At 47.1% G+C, this 23374-nt stretch overlaps 1 pseudogene; it reads left to right on the forward strand.

The window, feature by feature from the left end:
• The first annotated feature begins 9577 nt into the window (after positions 1-9577).
• LOC119397640 (cytochrome P450 3A4-like) lies at positions 9578-12750 on the forward strand (annotated as a pseudogene).
• The last annotated feature ends 10624 nt before the right edge of the window (positions 12751-23374 follow it).

The raw sequence follows: 23374 nt of genomic DNA on the forward strand, positions 1-23374 counted from the left end.
AAAAATCACGGCGTTCTTCACTGTCACAATATCTGCGTTGTTATAACGGGCAGGCATGGTTTTATTAAGAGAGCGTATTTAGAACGCTAATTTATCGCCTTAATTTGTGTGATTTGCTCCTATAATTGATAAGCATTTCAGCGTTTTCTCAACGCTATATGAAAAAAATGGAGAATATGAAAACCAAGCAAGGGTGGGGTCATACGAGTAATCGCAACGTTTATTGCCTGCTAAAATTTGATCAATTTTCTTATAGTAAGCACAAACCCCGGTAAACAACGCAGAAACTTTGTCCATTTGTGAGGCATGCAGTGTTACTCATATGTCCCACTTTTTTCGTCGCCATGTTCTAATCTTTTAGAGCAACACCACTGAATCGATTGATTTCAGACATTTTGTGCAACCGCGTGGATGTTCTAGAAAGCAGTTGTGGTAGTTGTTTGCATGGTATTCGTAAGGTACCCGCACATATTCGAGTTCCAAACGAACCACTCCGCTTGCGCACTCGCTGTATCTTTTTTTCATCCTGTTTTGGCGCGCTCTCCACCCGATTCGGCATGAGCGGTGTGCTTGAAAGTTTATTTCATACTCACGAGTTCCTAAATGTGCTTATATAGAGGTTTTATTCATTCATACCCATACGGTTTCCTCAAAAATTTCTGTAATGCAAAGTTGACAACTTTTCACTGATTTATTTCCGAAAGCGTAGCCAGTCTGACATTGTGAGCAACTGATTGCAGTATCAAATTTTCATTCTGCTTCACACAGGGAAGTCTCCTCCAGTGGAGGAATCAGTTGAGCTTCCTCCACGGACAAAAATTAGACTGTTGCAGATATGCCATGTACCCACATCTGCTGCTCGAGTGACGTTAGCAAGTGGATGTACAGTGAATATTTAGCTGTCTTTTTTTTTTAAATGCGAAGCATTTCTTAGCGAACCTCTGGCACTTTGAGCGTTTCTATCTACGTATCTATCTATCTATCTATCTATCTATCTATCTATCTAGCCGCCTACGTCTGGGTGCTCTCATGATCGCCTCCTTAACTTGGTGTAGACCAAAATTTGCATGGGAGGGTAAGAACATTTGGCGAATATGAGTGCCAGGTCAGGACATGAATAACGTAAATACCTGTCGCGTACGTCGTCAAACCCTTTCCACTAGACACGTGTGGCACATACCCGTTTACCACAGGCCGCGGTGTACGGGTATGCGCCACAGGTGATTGACAGTTTATGTCTACCCAGGAACGGCGAGACCAGACATTGGTAACCTAAATGCTAGAGCGTTAAGGAAAACCAACATCGGCACCCTTGACTCAACGAATGGAAAAAATGAAAATTAGGATCCCAGGAGGAATCGAACCCAAGTATTCTGCGTGGCAATCAGGTATTCTACCACTGAGCCACGCCAGGTCTATAAACTGGTTTGAAAAAACAGTCTACGCAGGCGTAATGGCGGTGCAATGTCAATTGTGGTTGTGGTGCTGGCTGTCTAATTTTTCAAGAAAGCAATAAACACTACATGATACTCCTACGATATGTACACTCCTACGATACAGGCGTCATATCAGATTAACATCTGTAGTTCCAGTGATGGCTCCGCTTTTATAGCAGTCTAATAAACATTACGTTTGTATTTCTATCGTTCAGCAAGCTATATTGAAGCATTGCTCGACCCCGGAGAAATACATTAACGAAAGTTACATATGATATCCACATCACCGCACCGTAAAGTGCACTTCGTCCACCACAACGACGCAGTGTCCTCTTCATTTCTTACGAGGCTGTGCGATGGCCTCATGCTGACCGAGGATGATGCCAGATTAATTGACAGCCGCTTTCTACACTAGGCTACGTAGGCCACGTACGCCCAGGTAGTCTACGATTACGACAAACATCATCCACTGATGTTGGTCTACATAGCACTATCCAGGGCTACCAGCCTCGACGGCCTATACCTCACCAACGCGAAGTTTGGCTTCAGGTTCCGGCATTTCGCCGGCTCTGTCGACAGATAATTTGTCGACGAAATGACCGAGGCATCCACGAATTCCAACGGCTCTACTATAATACATACTTCACTACACATGGACCCCTCGTCACCACGATCACGACCGGATCCCATAACAAATCATGACCAGCTGCTGGTGCTCTCTGATCACGGTGATGATGCCCTTGTTCAAGAACTGTCAAGAACTTCTTGCACACATGCACATGGGTTCGTGAAACGTGCGTGCGTTCTGGGAAAAGTATAAGCACTACATATCAGCTTACCGCTTCTGGTGTTGGTAATACCCATGTTGCCATTGGCAGCGTTACCCAACCGTAAACAACTGGTTATATAACACATATGCGGCTCTTCAACATATATGAGTGTGTATAAAATTTATGCAAAACTTATGTGTCATTTTGTAACGTGTCACTTAGTAAAAAAATTACGCCGCAGTCACCTTGCCGCCGCATGCTTCGCATAACGTCGACTACCAAAGTACGTGGAATCTGCCGAATTTTTTTGTAATGGAGAGTAGGTGTTTGTACGATCTGTCCTTTGTGGTTTGTGAGGCAGCACAAGCTCGCATAAAAAAATAAAAGTACTTTTTTTCCTGAAACGACTGTCTTTCAGTGGTCAGCGGGACACATAATTCGCACTTTTGCAGATACACTCATAGGACAGTGGAACACATACGTCCCACTTTATTCTCGAAAATCCTTAAGAGACAGCTTAAATTTCGTAGGTATAATAAGAAGCTGATAGAAATGACAATGCCGCCCTCAATAGGTGGTGTGCGCTTTTCATAACATTATGTCCCATAAAGGGTTAAGCAATAAAATTTTTGTTTGTTTTAAGGTGGTAATACAGCAGGGCAGCGATCCTTCAAAAAAAAACGCCAGGCCTGCGCGGAAAGCGCAGCACAGTCACAGCGAAAGCTGGAAGAGCGGCTTTTCTAGAGCCCGTTATAAACTCTCCTGTGGCTACTAATACAGGTACATTAGCAACGTACCCACTACGCCACAAACCGTAATTTTTGGGAAGTTGGGAAGCACCCAGCACGACATTATTCGTTGTTCTGCGGAGAAGCGAGGTAACATCTGTAAGGTATTATGTGCAGTTTGTTGATGCGGCGGTTGATGACCACGAATAATTATGGTTGCGCCCTTTGTAATGGGTTGGAAGTAGGGGTGTGCGAATATTCGAAAGTTTCGAATATTCGTCGAATATTACATTCGAAATATTCGTATTCGATTCGAAAATCGTGTATTCGAAAAGTTTCGAATATTCGATAACTTCGAATATTCAAAAAATTCGAATATGCGATTCTATTATCGTGCATAAAATAACTCGTCTTCCACATTTCTGCTGCGTTCTTATAGCAAAAAACGTTGCCGAGAGGAGCGATACACATCGTAAGTACTCGGAGGCACGATATCTGCGTGCGACGAGCGCCTCAACACGTATGATTTATTGCTGGTGCATCTTTTTTTTTAATTTCGAGAGTTTGCCCGACGGCATACGTAGTTAAATATACAGGTAGAGGCCGGCTTCCGCTATATACATCAACAATGCTCTATGGTGGGGCCCATAGAGCCACAAATCATAATCTGGTGGTCTTGTCGGATGAAGGCGCACTGTTCTCACGTAGCGCCGCCGTATCTGATTCAGGCCAGGGCATGTCCACAACAGGTGCTTGATTGTAACCGTGGACGCTACGGTGGTACAGAATGGGCAAGTATCCCCAAAATGTCCATGCAGATGTTATGGCCAGGCATATGTGACCGACGGAGTAAGTGCCGCCCCCACACGAAGTCTCCGCAACACCACCTCCTCCTGGTGGGTAAGCCCACCTGGGAGGTTTGAACCACACGGTGGAATTAAATCTCGTGTGGTGCGGCGGAGAATCTCCTTGCGGTGGAGGAACTCACCCCGGGGATCACTCAGGAAAGGCGCTTCTAGAGTACGTGGCAGCTCACTGTGGGTGGCGGTGTCAGCTTGTATGTGAGCAGAAATGGTGTCCCGTGGTATCCACTGTATCCTTATCTGGCCAGGCATCTGTGCAGTTATACGCTGTATATCACCTGCGAAAGTGTGCGCGTTATACAGGGTGTTTCAAGAAATGTGTCCAACCTTCTCAAAAAATCAGGAAACTGCGATATTTTCTCGGGGCTTTCAGAATTGCTTTTTCTGTAGCGGCAGGAATCTTAAGGTAGTTAAGGACATCATTTAGGACAGTAATTAAGAAAGTTACATTAATTACCTTTTTAATTAGAGAAGTTAGGTGATTGTGTCAAATGGAAGAATTGAAGTTCGTGATGCGAGGAACCCATCCGAGCTTTGAGATTTCGAAAAAGCGTCCTCAAGTAATTGTTGTGGCGTAATGAAATTCAGTGAAATGCAACGGCTTTCAACAGCGAAAGCCATCGAATTCGGTTGAATTTCATTACTTCGTAATTATTACTAGAGGCCGCTTTTTCGAAATCTCAATGTTGAAATGGGTTTCTGGCACGAAGAACTTCAATTCCCCAATTTAACACAGTCGCCTAACTCCACTAATTAAAAAAGTTAATTAATTTAACTTTCTCAATTACTGTCTCAAGTCATGTCTCTAACCATCTTAAGATGCCCAGCGCTACAGAAAAAGTCATTCACTCATTTTGGACGTCTCAGAAGAATATGGCAGTTGCGTTCTTCCATGTTTCTGTTTAGGTTTCGCCATTGAATTTGGTTGAATTTCATTACTTCGTAATTAATACTAGATGGTACTTTTTCGAAATCTCAAAGTTGGGTTGGGTTTCTGGCATGAAGAACTTCAATTCTCCCATTTGACACAACCACTTAACTCCAATAATTAAAAAGTTAATTAATTTAACTTTTTTTATTACAGTCCCAAATACTTTCTTTAACCATCTTAAAACTCGTGCCACTACAGAAAAACCAATTGTGAAGGCAGCAATCAAATATCGCATTTTCCTGAGTTTTTGAGAAGGTTGGACACATTTCTTGAAACACCCTGTATACCTTGAGGAGCTCCTTTATGGCTGATGTAGAGTCTGTGCGTATTATCCAACGTGCAGCGCTGTTGGCGATCATGTAACCGTACATTTTCAATATTATGCGGCCGTAACGTGCCGCACTACCACTCGCTCATTATGCGGGACCACTTCTGAAGAAAGACAGTGACCCATGTGACTGGTGGCGCACTGTAGGCACCTTCAGATACCCCTGTCTGGCAAAGCTTTGCCCCATGTACGTCCCTATACCAGCCACTTCTGTTCCAAGCGAGCGTACCTTTTCAGTGGCACCGGGGGGTGGGTGTCTTTGTTAGAAGGGAGCGCCTGCTGCATGATCATGTGGAGCAACTCATATTTCTTCATGATACCATCTAGTCATTACTTTCATTGTGCCGTGATATTCACTTGCGTTGTGATGTGCATTGTGCTAGCTTGGACATTGTGTTCTGGAGATAGCAGTGTATGTTTTGTTGCCAGTCAGGCTGTTAATGGTTTTTTTTTTAAATAGCTAGATGTTAAATAAAATATTGTCACTGTGGAGGCATTTTTCCTTTGATATTCGATATTCAATTCGATATTCGAAGGTGAATATTCGTATTCGATTCGTATTCGAAAAATTTGATATTCGCACACCCCTAGTTGGAAGCTTTAAACAACTCACTAGTTACGTAATTCATATTATGTGACGCCCGGTCGTTATTTAACTGTCCCACCACGCTTTATAACACACTTTAACCGGAGAAACGTAGAGCGAGAGAGAGAGAGAGAATTGACTTTATTCTGACCCTGAGGAAATGGATCATGGGAGCCTTATGGGCTTCCTTGGCAACCAACGGAAGTGCACTTGCGAGGAACCCACTAGGCTATAAATCATTGTAATTTTTGAGAAGTAGGGCAGTAGGCACTGTGCCATTTTTCGTCATTCTACAGACAGCCGTGGTACCTGCTAAACGCATGTAAGGCATTATGCGCACTTTGTTGATGCAGTGCCTGATGACGATGAAGAATTATGGCAGAGTCCTTTGTAATGGGTTGGAAGCATTCAACAACCTACTCGTTGCGCAATTCGCATTGTGTGACGCCTGGTTACAGAATTCGCGTTGTGCGACGCTTGGTGCTTATTTTACTATTCAACCACGCTATATTGCATATGCTAATGTGGTTCCTTCCCAACATGAAGCCTGTATAGGACCTTTTTGCAAAGCAGTTTCAAGCACCGGCATGGCTCAGAGGTTGAATACTGGGCTCCCACGCAGAGGGCTCAGGTTCGAACCTCGTTCCATCCTGGAATTTTTTTCTTATTTAGTTTTTTTTTTCTTATTTCGAGCGATACTGGTTACGGACACCGGCGGCGGCGGCGGCGGCGGCGGCGGCGGCGGACAACTACGGCACCAAAAACGGCCGGTGAAATGATCTCATAACAGCTTTCGCTGTAAAAACTCCAGCGAATAGCGGTCCTCACAGAGAAACGCGCCAGAACTGAAAGGGGACAATGTTAAGCTAACAACATGTGGTTCTGATTTTTTTATCACTATTTTTTTGCAACAGATACGATACGAGGCGCAGTTGTTATTTACAACTTGTGCTTTCATCCCTGATCCCCATTCGTGCTCTTTTTATGCCGTAAAGCAACGCTCTTCATCCGCTGTACCGGGGGCTGTTGTGTGTGCATGTGTGCGGCTGGGCATGAGCACAGTTGTTCGAAAAGGATGGAAGCATGCAGTCACACATCTGCGTAAGTTGAAGCATATTGGACACACACGATCACTACAACTTCTAGATTATTAAGACGTGGTTCTTTTTCAGCTTTTACATAGAGAAGGCGACGAGCCTCACTGCAGCCTTCGCTGCTATCGCCGCTGCCACAATCGTATTCTGGGCGCTAAAGCGTCGCCGAAGGCTCAGGCTGTTCAAGGATCTCGGCATCCCAGGGCCAGAGCCGGACTTCATATGGGGAAACCTGAAGCAGATGGACCACAGGCGCATTGAGGTATGCGAAAGACATTTACCACGCCTACGCTTTAACAGCGTAATTGAAGAGTAAGGCGCGACGACGACAACGGGCAAAAGGTAGAGTAGACACAGAGCGCCCCGTGTTGTTATAGTGGGCGCTCCGGGTGTTTGTACTCTCCCTTTTGCCCGTTGTCGTCGTCGCGCCTTACACTACAATTATGCTGAACCAACACACCCAGTCTGCCATTCTTACATCGTACATTTAACATCGGAGCTGTTTAAGCTTTTCGCTATGCCGGATAGGGCGAACAGAAATTATCATCATCACGAACCGGCACCCGCGCTCTTCGTCCTCTTCTTCGTCTTCTACTTTGTTCCCAGAGCAAGTGCGCCGATTTGTCCGGCATTGGATGCAATAACTCTGATGGGCGAGAGAACGAGCACAGACAGAGAGATAAAGCGAAAGAAAAAGGAAGAAAGAGAGACATTCTTGGCTAATAAAATTCTTGGCGAGGCGGGATTCGAACCCGCGTACCAAGGCGATCCAAAGGCGAGCGTCATGACCCCACGGCTATCCAGGCAGGCTAGCAGAGCATAGAATAGCTTTGTATGGTATAGTACAGCAAGGCAGTGGGAAAGAGAGTTGAGGAGGGGGGAGAGAGCAAAGCATAGCATAGAAAGAAAGAGAATACGAGAAATAGAGAGAAAGGAAAGAAAGACAGAAAGACGAAGAGAGAGAGAGACAAAGCAATAGAGATAGAGAAAGATAAAAAGGAACAGGAAACGATATATATATATATATATATATATATATATATATATTGTCGGAAACGCTGCCCCCATGCTCGTCGTCGCTTGAGCACTTGGAGGCACCGGCACTTGCAGTACTGGACGCTCTGCCATGCAACGCGCCGTACCTGTCCGTGGATTCCAGCAAGACCCCCTTTGAACAAACGAAAGCGGATCAGCGTACCTCACAGCATGAAATGGCAGAACGTGAGAACGTTTGCAACTTGCTGCGAGACGTCTATCCAGAAGCCGCCAAGGTGTCTGACACGGCTGAGATCGTTTTGGTCGAAGACCTGCCAGTGCAGCACAAATCTCTTGGAGTGGCTTCTGACGAGGATGTCTCGGCTGCTCGCAGCATCGCTTCAAGAAAACGTCAGCGTCGAAGGTCAGCGCGTGAACACAGCTTCAAGTTGCCACAGACGTTTAATAAGATACCTAAACGCCCCTCGGACTATTGCAAAAAGCGCAGATGGCCTAGTTCGGTACAGCAAGTGGCGTTACAGGACCCACCACTTCCTTCCCTGTTCTCCCAACTGCGACGACATAAACGTGCGGGCTACATACGACCACATTATATCTACCAGGGTCGCCCGCTAGAGCAGGCTGAGGCGCCCTCTCAAGCCAAGTCGTCGCGTGGCCTGGACCGACCACCGCCATGCAGCCAGTGTCGCCCACCAGAGGCACTTCTGGCAGGTCTCCCAACCAACTTGCAGCGTGGTCGGGACCGACCACCGCGATGCAGCCAACACCGCCCACCAGAGACATTGTCGACTGTTTCGCGCGCTCGCAGTCATGGCCGAGTGTGATGACGAAGAGCGGCACCGAGGCTCTGGCGCACGGGGAGCTAGCTGATCGAAGCAGAGGAAGAAGAGGTTCAGAATAGAACAGCCGGCCCAGGAACGGGTGCTGTCTCTGTGTCTGAGTTCACGACAATATATATATATATATATATATATATATATATATATATATAAGAGAGAGAGAGAGAGAGAGAAAGGGAAAAAAAGATAAGAGCGAAACAGAAATAGAGGCAGCAAGAAATGAGAATGAGTAAGAAAGAAAAAGGATGAGAGAAATAGCCAGAAAGACAGATAAATTCTTTCCGAAATATATTTCTTGGCGGAACGGGATTCGAACCCGCATACCAACGACCCGAAGGCGAGCGTCGTAACCACTCGGCTATACAGGTAAGCTGGTAGATAGTAGCATGGCCTTGAATAGCATAGGGGGTGGGAAAAAGAAGTGAGAGGGAGAAGATGAGGCAAAGGAGGCGGGGAGAGAGTAAAGCATAGGACAGAAAGAAAGAGACAAAGAAACAGAGAAGGTCGCGCAGCTCCGCACTTCCTTCAGGCTTGGCGCCACTAGTGCGAAGCTGCCTTAATTTTTTATATAGCTCAGCTATTAATAGATGTGCTTAGCGTGTACGGTGTGCCAGTATATGCAAAGTTGTCAAAAAATATCGGGTTACAGGACGATGGTAGCGACATAATTGTGACGCTTCGTGCAACCACAATTATATACATGTTTGTTTGTTTCCACCCAGCGTTTCGGAGGGGGAACAAGAAGGGGTTAAAAGGTAACTCTCTCGGAATTACGCCGCTGTAAGGAATTTCCACCAGCAGAGAGAATGCATAGGCTTATGTAATTATAATTCTATGCTGCACCCCTCCCTTTTCTTCTGTCTTCTTTTTCCCAATTATTCGTTCCCCCAGTGCAGGGTAGCAAACCGGACGTGCGTCTTGTTAACCTCGCTGCCTTTCAATGCTTATCTCTCTCTCACCGGCCTCACTCAAACTCCGACTCAGGGCCGGGTCACTCTGAACCCGACTGAGTAGGGTCACGAGTTTCGCCTACCTTTGAACCGAGAGCACCGATAACATGTAAATGCTCTTTCTCTACAGGCTTTCATGCAGTGGAGAAAAGAGCACGGAAAGGTGTACGGCATCTACGTCGGAACTGAACCTTTCTTCGTCATCACAGACGCACAAATGGCCCACGAGTGCTTAGTCAAGCAAGCGGCCATATTTCAAGACAGACCAGTGGTCTTCGTAGATGCTGAACCCTTCAAGAGCAGCCTCCTTCAGCTGGGTGGTAAGCATGGTGGTTTTTGAAGGGCCCTTTAGTTATAAGAATGCCACAATGAAACTGTACAAGCGTACAGTTCTGGGCCCATGGCAAAGCAGCACTTGTGCGCTACGTGCCACGAAAGCGCTGTTGACTTTCTTGTGGGCCACGCGCCTGAACGAAACTTCGTAAACTTGTGTGACTGTATGTGTTATGTGGTTATCACTGTATATATCATAATCGTCACCCACTACCTGGAGCAGCATGTCAGGCGAACAGCCAGGCAAACATCTCCAGCTTCATTAAAATGTTTATCTCTCTCTCGACTAAATAGGCGGCGTTCGTTCCAAGCTGCACATTGCCTGCAGATAACCCTTGCAAGAACAAGCCTTACCCCGTTGCTAAGTGGGCATTATTATTTATTCTTTCTTTGCGTTTCCAGGCAACGCATGGAAGTGCGTCCGCGCAAGACTGAACTACGGTTTCAGTTCAGGCACGATCAAGGAGCTCTCTGAAAAAGCTAACTGGTGCGCTAATAAATTTGTGGAGAGAATATCTTCAATAAGCCTGAGGAATGGATACGTAAAAGTATTCGACTGTGGCCTGGATTTTACGTTCGACTTCATCATGAACGCGATGTTGGCACAGCAGGTACGTGTATCAAGGGAGTGTGTTGCTGTGCCTCACGCTGTTAAATATATTTAATATAATAAATATAACTAAACAACGGGTGCCTAGATGCCTAGAAGATATTACCTGTTTTTACTGTGACAACTGCGCTTACAGTAAGTGTAACTGTTATCGAATCCTGCAGCTGTCCTTCGTTCCAGTTTCCCCCCGATATTGTGAATGTTCCGCTGCTGTTCCTGCCAGTCACACACACATATGTTACTAGAGCCTTCCTATTGTAACCAGCGTTAACCCAGTTCGCCCTTTCTGTTCAGTTTTCATCGCGACGCGGTGTTACAGTGTACGTAAGGAAGTATCTTATCGGTGCACGCGTAAGGCCCATGCTCTGCTATGTAGTGAGCAATGGTTAACATACGGCGCTGATCCGCTTTAATCAGACATCCTGTCCTTGGTACTAACGTTCGTCGCACGCATTCATTACTAATGAGTTGCACTTCTGTTTGTTCCCATATGACAAATAGCATAGTTGGGAACAACTTGCTATTGAAGAGCTTTCAAGCATAATAGAGCTGAGGGTAACTTATAGGAGACTCCAGTATAGGCTTCTCTGTAATAAAGCCGATGTCCTTCATGTCGTAAGCGCCTATAACAAATTGTAAGCATTTATAGCATAAATCAATTTCCTTGATTCTTCGACAGGTAAAGTCCCAGGAAGGCAGCAATGAGCTAATCTTGGAGTCCCTCAAGCAAGTCATCAAGGACATGGAAAATTCGGCTATTGAAGTGGCCTTCACGGTTCCTGTTGTACGCGCATTCCTCACACTGATATATCCACTGACAAGACATGCCAGGGAATTAAGAAACGTTGTCAGTCACGTACGGAAGACAGTCGAACTACACCGTTCCGGAAGGCTACCGAAAGAACTCGGCATCCTTCAGAAGCTTCTTGACGCGCAGTCAGAAGATCTTAACACAGCACAAGAAAATCGAAGTAGGCTTGACAGACATCTGGACGATCACTACGTGTCGTCCAATGCAACCATATTTCTATTGGTTGGCATTGAAACAACGGCGTCCTTGCTTTCTTTTCTGATGCACATCCTTGCAAGACACCCAGAAGAGCAACACAAGCTATTCAAGGAAATTGACGATGTGCTTGCTTCAGAAGGTAGCAGTGAGCTCCGCTTTGGCAAGCTGCATCTGCTTAAAAGAGTCGATATGGTGATCTCTGAAGGACTCCGACTTTACCCATCCGTCCCATTGTACGTCGTAAGGCGTGGCCCCGTGGACACGAATGTTTGTGGGCAGTTCATTCCAGCCGGTGCCAACGTAATCGTCCCACCATGGCTCATTCGTCATCATCCTGACTACTGGCTTGATCCCGACGAGTTTGTTCCGGACAGGTTTGCCGAAGAAATCTGTGAGAGCCGCCGCAAGAGTTTACATGCCTTTTGGTCTAGGACCCAGAGTGTGCATAGGTCAGAAGTTAGCCTTCCTGGCTGTGAAGTCCGCGCTTGTTAAAGTTCTTCAAAAGTTTCGACTGATGCTACGAATTGAGGGCGCTCTACCGCCTATGTTATCTCCTAGCATGACACTTGTTCCAGGAGAAGGAGTGAAGGTAAGCCTAGAGCGCAGATCGGATGGTGACTTGAACGCCGCAATAACTCACTGGATATGTGTGTGATTACTGAGATTTGTGAGCAAGACATCAAGAACAAGTTTTGTATGAACTCAATCCTTCCGACATCCACATCACTTTTATGAAAGGCGTTTACTGTTATTGTCCATGGAGGTGTGTGGTGCAGATGATAGTCGCGTATTATAAGACGTACATATTATTTTCGTTGGACATCGTCCTGTTTTGGAAGACCCGTGGTTCTTCAAATTGTACATGACGTACAACTGGAGGGCAAAGGCGACTGTATGTTTGAAGCATGTCAGATGAGGTGGCAGTCGTGCCTTTTCTTGCCTTGTGCCCTGTCTCTTGCCTTGTATATTAGCACTCTTTAACTGAAAAAAAAGAGAAAAATGCGGGAAGCTCACACTAAGTCTCGCAGAGTTTGGCACGCCAAAGCATGGGCCCGTCGCCTCTCGCTGGCCAACCTATTTCTCAATTTATCTATGTTTCTCTATAGAGCTGGGCGGCCTTTGTTTCTCTTTAGTTTCCTCTTTCTTTCTCCATCTCTGTCTTTTTCTCTCTTCCCTCTGTTTTTTCTGTCTTTTCTCTTTTTTTGTCTCCGTTCATTTCTATTTCTTTCTTTTTCTATCTTTCTTTCTCTTCCTATCTTTGTCTCACTCTATTTCTAGCCTGCTTCCTCTTTGTTTCTATCTTTTCTCTCTCTCTCTCTATTTCTTTCTTTCTTTGATTCTCTTTCTCGCTTTCTGTATTTGTTTCTTTCTTTCTCATTCTCAATATGCGATGCTTTCCTCGTTCCCCTACTCCTTTCCCTTCTCCTCACCTTCACATCTCTCCTCCTCACCCTCACTTTCCTCTCCTACACCCTTTTTATACGATACTATGCAAGGCTATGCTATGTTCTGTCAGCGTATCCACTGTTCATGAAATGCACTGCTCAAAAACGCCTTTATAACAGTGTTATTAGAAACTTGTTTCTGTGTAACGTTTATTGCGTGCTTATAGAGGCGACTGAATATTTCGTATGCTATGTATATACATTAAGTGCATTTGTAATAAATACCATGTAAGAAAAGAAAAGTGTCTGGATAGCCGAGTGGTTAAGACGCTCGCCTTCGGATCGTGGGTACACGGGTTCGAATCCGGCCGCATCATGAGAATTCTTTTTCGGCAAGATTTTGTCTTTCTTTATATCTTTCTTTCTTTGTTTCTCTGTTTCTTTCCTTCTTCGCCCTCCTCCTCACCTTCACATCTCTGCTTCGCTTTGTGCTGCCCCCTTGCTATAGGCCGGACAAATCGGCGCACGTGTTCTGGGAGCGTGTCGGTTCATGATGATGATAGTATTGGGTCACGACACATTACGCCCAGCTAGAACAGTTTCGCTGTTAAAAAATCTACTTGGAAGTCAGCGCTCTTTGACCCGGTTTGTTCTGTCCCGTTTCCTAATTTCGTATGCACTGTTAATAATTTCTAATGGGCTGTATCGGGCCACGTGTTCGAAGAAAATGCGCGCGCTGTGGATGAGGGGTCATCGGTTTGTTATTTTTGAGGATATACACAGCGTACGCCTCCTTCGCACGGGATACATTACAATGCGTTAGCCGAGGATGGGCCCATGACAATATCACATGCGCAAGTGCCGAACTTTTTCTGTTCAGGTAGATATATAAGCTGGCGCATAACCAGTGATTGCAGTTGTCTACTAGGCCAGACAGCACCCAGCAGCAAGTTGTCTACCCGGGTGCTCACCTACTGGCCCACCTACTGGCCCTTTTTCCACGAATGGCGAGAACTGCGAAATCTGTAACGCGAGGACAAGAGGCAAAGAAAATTATTGCTTCAAAGCAACAACGCACGCAGAAGGCGACAACTTTGTCTGCTTAAGATATAAGTGTTCGCACAGTTTACTTTCACTCTTTGGAAACATATACTTTACCTTTTTTTTGCGCCAGTGTGGAATTATAACACGAGGGAAAAATGGTCCACTCGGCTAATAGTGCTAGAAAATGTGTGGCTGTGGGGTCAGTATATGAATGCGGAAACATTGCCACTTGCTCCTAAGGCACCTACTTAATTGTAATATCGCAGGCGGCTTGCGGCACTTCAACATTGCTGCTGCCATCTTAATGCACGCTGCCGCGTCGTCACCGCGCCTGTCACGAGTGGCGCATCGACCGTGCTGGAGCGCGCCACTTGCGAACAGCAGCCCCAGCGAATGTCAATGCTAATGTGGCCCTATTGCTTGTGTATACTGGCCGACACACGTGATGCATACACGCAGATGGTAATGCACATGGCAGTACTCTACTCGATAAAGCTTATCTCTTTCGCTTGGTTCAGCAATCCCAGATGAAGAAATGGTTGTGGGAAGTGGTACGTTTTACCTCTTTTCTCTGACTCCTTATCTTCGTTTTTGCTTACGCGTGGCCTGTAACTATTTCTAGTGTCCAAAACTTCATGTGTGTGAAAGCCTGGTCAACGCTCACATGCGTGCCATCCATAACGTGTTCAGCATTTCGAAATGTCAAGAAGACGATTTCATACGAAAAGACGAATAAATCTACTATGGTGACTGTACATGACCTACAAAATGGCTTCGTATTAGGATCACGGCTTGCAGAACAAGTTTACATTAAGTGAACGCACACATTGCGGCGACCGTTCATGGCCGAGCAGTTGGCATTTGTCCCACTCCGAAGCGCCAGCGGTAGTTTCCCCCTCATTCTGTACATGATGAACATTTTCGTACCGAAGTGCATTGCCATTAGTGAAGAAGCACAAATAGCAACAAGGCCATTCAATTCACGTTTTTGCGACGCCGTATTTCATCTGTACGAACGCTTCGATACCGTGCAGCTGAAATCAAAGCGCTCATCTTCGGTGCCGTACCTTCTTCGGGTCTGCCTCGGATTATAACGATCTGAACTTGCCGAGTGCACCGCAACATAGCGGCAGACGCCTTAATCACCAGTGTTCACGCCTGACGGTGGTGAAGGTGGCCGTGACTTCTTGCAGGTTTGTGCTTGATGTCATTCTGCTTTCGCCTCATGAAACTTTAGAATCCTGGATTGCTTGTTTGCCCCTACGAAGTATGCAAAGGTTACCGAAGAGTATTGAAGACTCTCTGGCAAGTATTCACAAATCTTATTCACTTTGGGAGAGAGCCTTGGCCAGCTCCAACCTTGGCGATCAGCTAGGCTGGTCGCGAGGAGCCAGGACGCGGCGCGAGCTGAAGTCATCATGGACTAGGGATGCCTCTCATTAGCTACCTTGTAAATAAAGACGTTTATTCTCTCTCTCCTCACACCTCTGAGAGAAGAGACACAAATAAGGTTCGGTGGGCATCGGACGAGGAATGTAAATAAAGATGTTGATGGAACCCTCTTTTACGGGAATCAGTAATAAAATGTAAAGGAAATGTGTCTTGAGAGAAGTGCCTGCCGCTAGCTTTGTTGAACGTTAACGAAATACAATAGCGTGGGTCTGTTTATTGCTACTAGTGCGCCCACCGATGCATATTTTCCCTTATCTCAAAAGTGTGAGTGAAAAAGAGTTTTAAACGCTTGTCAGGGAGCCTTAAATACTGTTCAACTGCTACTGGGCCAGCATAGCAGCCTCTGACGCGCCCCCACAATGACGCTTATGTAACACGTCGCCCCCGTCACGATGGCTAGCGTCTACATGCATCAATCAGCAACCCCTTGTGGTGGCTGAAGCGATTGTCCTAACAAACAGACACAGAGCATGGCAAGACACTGTAACCACAGGCGTTCGCAAACCGCACGAGCGAAGAAGAAGGGGTTGTCCCTAAATTCCTTCTCGAACTCGCGGTCCGCTGCAGCGAAAGGCACACACTAGGCGGATCCGCAGCCGTTTTGCGATTTCTCATAGCCCCCGGCTTTGCCAAAGGTGGGCCCTCAAGCCATTCAAATGGCTTTTCCCTTCGCCTCCGATCACATGTATTGTGATGAATCAATAAAATCAAATCAAATCAAATCAATTCTGCTAGTCCGGCCAGAAAAGTCCTTGGCAGTTCGGTTACCAGCAACGCGCTCATTTCTACGAGTTCGACAGGGATAGCTCGTAGTGCGAGCGAACGTGTTGGGCATTATGGTAATGTGTTTCTCTCTGGTATAACGCAGCCAGTTTAATGGCATTCGCTTGCGGAAATTGCAGCCTCCTTACAAGCTTTCTGTGGCGTTTAACGCAGCAGCATGTTTGCCCCGTGCAATTGCAAGCGAGGCAACAGGTGGCAGGTAAACATTGAGGTTGAGCATTTAGGCTGCACTCCGGATAGCACTAGGCGTTATAAGCTAATCCGACGCAGAAGATAACCCGCGCGACGAAACTGCTTTGTACAGCAGACCGTCAGAGTAGGAGAGAAGAGGAGAAGGAGGATAAAAGAAAGACAGGGAGGTTAGCCAGGGCTAAGTGAGGAAGACAACCCTGCACTGGGAAAGGGAAGAAAATTTAGAAAGGAGGAGAGGAAAGTCCCTGTTTCCACCGACGTGACAACAGTTCCGTGGTCAATGGATCAGAGTAGAGACTGATAATGGCATTATGGTGTCATCTCCTGGAGGTGTCATAAAACCTTGTGCTCTTTTAAAAAGAAAGGTTATCCGTGATATCTGGGTGGTGCCCGGCGTAAAACGCATTCTTGATAAATGTAGGTGTATGAGAAATTAACATAAGAATACGTACCAGACCAATATGGATGGACCGAGGTGGATGTAACGAAAACGACAGATTATTTAATGATTGTGGTCGCAGATTGGATGAAGGAACCCTAAAATGCTCTCCTGAGTGTTGCATAAAACACCGAACATAAGATTCGTCTTCTTGATTGCCTGCTGAACCATACAGTGGTTAACGATAATGTAACGACATCGAGAAGCCTTGCGATACCGTACTAACCTTATTAACCTTATTATTAACCTTCGTACCGCCTTAACCTCATTGGCCAAGGTTGGCCCGAAGAAATGCCCTTGAAAATGTAGTGGGAAAAGACTCAAGCGAACTGCGACTCTTTTTTAAAGCGCTTGCTACAGTAACGGGCACAGTTGTTGTTCGCAAACCATGGTTGCGTCCTTGTTCCGAATTTGCGCTCGATCTTGTCAAGGAAAGCACCTCATCCGCTGTACTGTATTATGCGCATGTGCAGCTGCATATAAGTTGCTTCCAGCTCAGTTATTTACGGGAAAATAACCAATGTTTCCAGTCGCTATACACCACGTATGTTGGACCACTCTACATAACACGATGACTGTCGCCTCCTAGATGGCTAATCAATGGTTCTTTTCCAGAGTTTACACGGAGAAAATGTTGAGCCTCGCCACAACCTACGCTGCTATCGCCGTGGGCGCAGCCCTGTTCTGGCTGCTAAAGCGTCGTCGCAGGCTGAGACTTTTAAAAGATAGGGGCATTCCAGGGCCAGAGCCGGACTTCATATGGGGAAACCTGAAACAGATGGATCACCGGCGCATTGAGGTACGTGAAAGACACGAACCATGCATCGGATTCTAACAGGTTAGCCGTTTCACAGACCAACATATCTTGTTCAAGGTGGACAAATGATTCCCTCAGTTGTAAAAAAGGGACCATCTTGAAGTGGGGTTCGCAAGCTGTCCCCCTATGAAGGGCTGTCCGACCAGATGGTACTTAGCACAAGTAATCTGACGAGAAGAAACGCACTTAGCCCAATGTGGCCAATACAGACTCACGGCATGCGACATTGCATTGGCCTACAGGGAGCGTTTGCAAAGAGTGCTTCAGCCAAATGTTGTGTTGGGACCATAGGTCGGCAAACTCACTAATGAGTCGACTCACTCGGACTCAGATCGGGCCGTGTGTCTGTGTCTGAGTGAGTCCGGGTGAGTAATATTTCGGTGAGCTTGAGTTCGCGTGAGTGAGGTTGAGGAAAATTTTAGTGAGTGTGAGTCCGCATGAATCCGGTTGTGGAAAATATTGGCGAGTGTGAATCCGAGTGAACCCTAAGCGCAAAATATTTTTCTTGAGTGAGTCTGAGTGACCTCCACCTTATATTGCCGGCCTATGGTTCTATCTGCTCATCTTCAGCATTACTATTAGCCATATACCGGCTTACATTTATACTCAAGTCTATTCACATACTTCAATGCACTAGCGTTCATGCGCCACCTCAGTATTTATTGATCAGAGGCGCGAGTTAAGGGGGAGACTGCCATGACTCCACCCCCCCCCCCTCCCCCCAAACTCTTTCACGGAAGTCCTTCATAAAATATCTCGTGTAAGTCGTGGATTTAATAAAAAATGTCCTTACTGGATTGAAACCACTGATAACTCGTATTTGAAGGTACAAGATGAAAAGGTGATCGTGGGGCACTGATTATGTGAGATATCGGCGCTAAACAGTGACAGCATGATCGAAAAAGCTAATTTTACGCTAACGGACTCATGAATGGACTCACTCAGACTCACCCAGACTCAGGTCAAGCGATGTCAAGCGAGGTCTGAGTGAGTCCGGCTGAGTAACACGTTGGTGAATCTGAGTGAGTCCCGTTGAGAAAAACTTTAGTGAGTCCGGTTGAGGAAAATTTTGGCAAGTCCGAGTCCGAGTGAGCCCTCGGAGCAAAATATATTTCTTGAATGAGTGAGCGAGCTCCAATTTTTTTGCCGACCTATGGTTGGGACTTCAACCACTGATCCTCTTCACCCCTTCCCTTTCAGCAGTTAGGCGGGCAACCTTTCGTAACAACTCATCTCGTAATCACCCTCACCCAGACAATTCTACTCTTCATTCCACATTTACGTGTCCAAATTATTGTGTTGGCGATCATTTTTAATGTGACCTATGCTGTGATGGAATGATAAGTGTCAACGTTTCATATTCTATTCTTGTTGCATACGGTTATGTTGACTGAATGTAGTCAACAGGGAGTTTTCGAATAGGGGCCCCAAAAGTCTGGGGCCCCAAGGCCCTTTGCGTGTGCTCGCTTTGGGTCAAGAAGGAGCTAGGAGTTTTCCAATGGGGTCTGCGGTGCTTGGGACACTCCCCCTATTCTATGTCACTCTACAGTCTTCGCCAAGACCCGTTGCTTCAGTGGGGACCGTCATGTTTGTTTGACCCGAAGCTTTTGGGGCAGGCTTTGGGGCGCCCGCTAAATTCGTGAAATAGGGTCATTCCACGCCAAACGTCCCAGACATTGCGCTCGACCCTCTCCAATTGTATTGTAAAAAATTGTGGATGTTCATATCAGTGCACTATTTGCCCTGTGAAAGTATTCTTTCGAAAAAGAATTTTTCTTGTCTTTTACAGTGATTTGAATTTTGCCGTAGTGGGTGAGACATAGGTTGGGAAAAAATACTCTAAAAAATACAATGCCTTACGGAACGCCTTAAATATCTGCTGTTTACTTGAAAAGGAATGGCACTATCTTATTATCGCTCATTGCCGACCACTACTTTGTCGAACGATGTGCTTTGTGGTAAAGCAATGCTGCAATTCTGCGCCCATTTTGATTATTTTTTAAAAATTCTACGAATATTACAGACAAAATAGGACTAAATCACATGGCTGGATAGTTGGCAGTAAGCATGTCAAAAAAGTATTGAAGTCGATGACCGAGTAGTTTCGATGTGGAAGGGGCGCAAACATTGAAAAATGTGTGAAATGCTCCACGTTCAGGCACATGTAGAGTGGTGATGCAGTCCAAGTAAAAATGCACGCTTGGTCTCGTTGGGAAGAATAAGCAAAGGAGATTTATTTGTGAAAGTTTAATGGGAGTGTTTATTATTTTTGGCGAGAAACAAAATTTTATGTTGAGCATTCGTGGCGTGCCTGGGCGCGGGCCCGTAAGTCAGCTTCACTGCGCCGCCACTGTTCCTTGGGGCAACTGAAGTATGCAGCGCCCACGCGGGTGCGCATACTTGTGCGCAGTCCGCCCACGACTGTGTCCGAATTTCTTTCTGAAGCCGTGACCATCGAGAACACTCTTCGGCACAGGGCCCCATCATACGAACGACAAGTCAACGCTGCCACAACTACGGACTGCTTGGGAGCTTTCGGTGGCCACATCGATTTCTTCCGAGAGCTCATACGCTCAGTAATACGCGAAGAACTTCAGAAGCTGTCAGTACCCTCGCCGCCCACCATCTCCTCTTTGTCCAGCGTTGTCCGAGATGAAGTTCAGCATGCCCTAAGAGAACCGCCTTTTATGAGAGAACCTCAACCGCCGAGTGACTTCTCCCGGATGTCGTATGCTCAAGCTTTGAGGCAACCGGTCACACCTGCAATGCCGCTTCACACCGCGGCCCCAGCCATGCTGCAGACAGTTCAAGCGGCCCCGTATTACAACGACCATCGATTGGCCCCGCGGAAATCAGACGTATGGCGTGCACCAGATCGACGTCCTCTCTGCTTCCACTGTGGCGAAGCTGGGCATGTATACCGACAGTGCGCCTACCGGGAGCTTGGCCTACGCGGATTTTCGGCGAATTCACCGCGCCCCAGGTTTGGCCAGCGGCCCCCTGAAATCGAAGACTACGTTGCCCAGCAGCGTGGATCCTCGTCATCCCTGCACCAACCTCGCTCCCCATCACCGCGGCGGTTTTCCCCTAATCGCCGTAGCTATTCGAGCGTGGTGCAGGGTCGGTCACCCAGCCCACGCCGGGAAAACTAACCACAGCGACCTTCGGGGGCGAGGCCGCTCAGACTGGACATGCTCAAGGCCCCCCATCGACGCTTACGCGAAACGACGATCTACCGACGACGACGTTACCGGCTGATTCAGGAAAGGTTTCCTTGGATATTCCAGTGCTGCTCGATGGTCGCAAAGTCAGCGCTTTAGTGGATACGGGTGCGGACTATTCTATAATAAGTGAAAAATTGACCGCTCTTCTGAAGAAAGTGACGATGTCTTGGAACCGAACGCCAATTCGTACTGCTGGCGGGCATATCGTTACACCACTCGGCGTTTGCACGGCACGAATACAGATTCGCGGTTGTACCTTTGTTGTCAGCTTGAGCGTTCTCCGTCAGTGTTCTCGAGACCTGATAATCGGAATGGACTTCCTTAGGGAGCACGGTGCTATAATCGACACTCGACAACGCCTCGTCACGTTCTCGACAAAGAGCGCCACCGCAGCGAACGACACCAGCCACCATCGAGTATCTCTGCGTGTAATAGACGACGCTGTCACGATACCACCGCGCGCAAGTGTCGTGGTTAAAGTGGCGTGCGAAGGATTACTGCACGGCGAAGTGGTCGCAGAAAGCAATCGTTCCTTACTCCTTTCCCAAGGTGTCTGCGTAGCACGAAGCCTGGTTGACCTCCGTGATGGCCACTGCGAGGTTCTTGTCACAAACTTCAGCTACGCGCACCGGCACCTTTTCCCTGGTACTGTCATCGCATACGCCGACCCAGTAGCCGATGTTACTGAGTGTTTTGCTTCCGAGGCTATCGGCACTGATGAAGCACCTCTCCGAGGAGTCGACATAAGTCCCACGCTTCCTGGCGAAAACAAAGAAAAGCTGCACGACTTGTTGCTAGAGTTCCACACTTGCTTTGCACGTTCGTCGAAGATACGTCAGACATCGATTACGAAACATCGTATCATCACCTACGACGACGCGCACCCTTACCGTGTTTCACCAACCGACCGACGCGCGATTCAAACGCAGGTGAAGGAAATGCTTCAAGACGGCGTAATACAGCCCTCAAGCAGCCCGTGGTCATCGCCAGTCGTCCTTGTTAAAAAGAAGGATGGCACACTTCGGTTTTGTGTGGATTATAGGAAGCTGAATAACGTCACAAAGAAAGACGTGTACCCGTTGCCTCGGGTCGACGATTCTCTAGACAGGCTCAGGCGCGCAAAGTACTTTTCTTCAATCGACCTGAAAAGTGGCTATTGGGAAATAGAGGTCGATGAGCGGGACCGCGAAAAAACTGCTTTTGTAACTCCGGACGGCCTTTACGAATTTCGAGTGCTCCCTTTTGGCCTCTGTTCCGCTCCGGCCACATTCCAGCGAATGATGGATACCGTTCTCGCTGACCTCAAATGGAAAAGTTGCCTCGTCTACCTGGATGATGTCGTTGTCTTTTCGGAAACGTTTGACGAGCACCTTCGCCGCCTTCGGAGTGTTCTCGAAGCCATTCGATCGGCTGACCTCACCCTCAAACCTGAGAAATGCCATTTCGGCTACGAAGAGCTAAAGTTCCTCGGTCACGTTGTGAGCGCTGCCGGTGTTCGGCCCGATCCCGAGAAGACTGCTGCCGTGGCTGCTTTTCCAGCCCCGACGGACAAGAAAAGTCTTCGACGATTTCTGGGTCTGTGTGCGTATTATCGCCGCTTTATCGAAAATTTCTCTAAGATTGCGGAGCCACTAATCAGACTTACGCGTGACGACACACCATTTCTATGGGCCGAAGAACAATCGACTGCCTTTGCGGAACTGCAACATCGATTGTCTTCTCCTCCCGTACTTGGCCATTTCGATGAGGACGCTGACACAGAGGTACGCACTGACGCCAGCAACATTGGTCTCGGAGCTATCTTGGTGCAAACTCAAGATGGGACTGAAAGAGTTATCGCCTACGCGAGCCGCACTTTGTCACGCGCCGAGATCAACTATTCAACGTCAGAGAAGGAGTGCCTCGCGGTAATTTGGGCTGTTACGAAGTTCAGACCTTACCTCTACGGGCGCCCATTTAAAGTTGTGACTGATCATCACTCTTTATGCTGGTTGGCTAACCTCCGAGACCCTTCTGGCCGATTAGCAAGATGGAGTCTGCGACTTCAGGAATTCGATGTCACCATCGTATACAAATCGGGTAGAAAGCATGAAGATGCTGACACGCTATCACGAGCTCCCCTCGTATCTGAAAGTGCAGCCGCAGAAGACGACAGCGCCTTCCTGGGGACTCTCAGCGGGGCGGATCTCATCGCTAAACAACGAACAGACGCTGAGTTAAGGCTCATCGTTGATCATTTAGAAGGCCGCACCGCGTCAATCCCTCGTCATATTTCGCGAACGTTGCCGTCATTTTGCTTACGAGAGGGAATATTATACAAAAGAAACACCGGTGTCGGCAGCAGATCTCATCTTCTAGTCATGCCTCAAGACCTTCGCGATGACATCCTGTTAGCTTGCCACGACGAGCCGACATCTGGCCATCTGGGCTACTCGAGGACTCTTGATCGGGTGCGACAACTATATTACTGGCCTAAACTGGCTGCTTACGTCAAGCGCTACGTGAAAGGATGCCGTGAATGTCAGCGTCGCAAGTCACCACCCTTAAAGCCTGCAGGCCTGCTAC

Source organism: Rhipicephalus sanguineus, chromosome 6 (assembly GCF_013339695.2).
Source record: "Rhipicephalus sanguineus isolate Rsan-2018 chromosome 6, BIME_Rsan_1.4, whole genome shotgun sequence".
NCBI classification, from domain to species: Eukaryota; Metazoa; Arthropoda; class Arachnida; order Ixodida; family Ixodidae; genus Rhipicephalus; species Rhipicephalus sanguineus.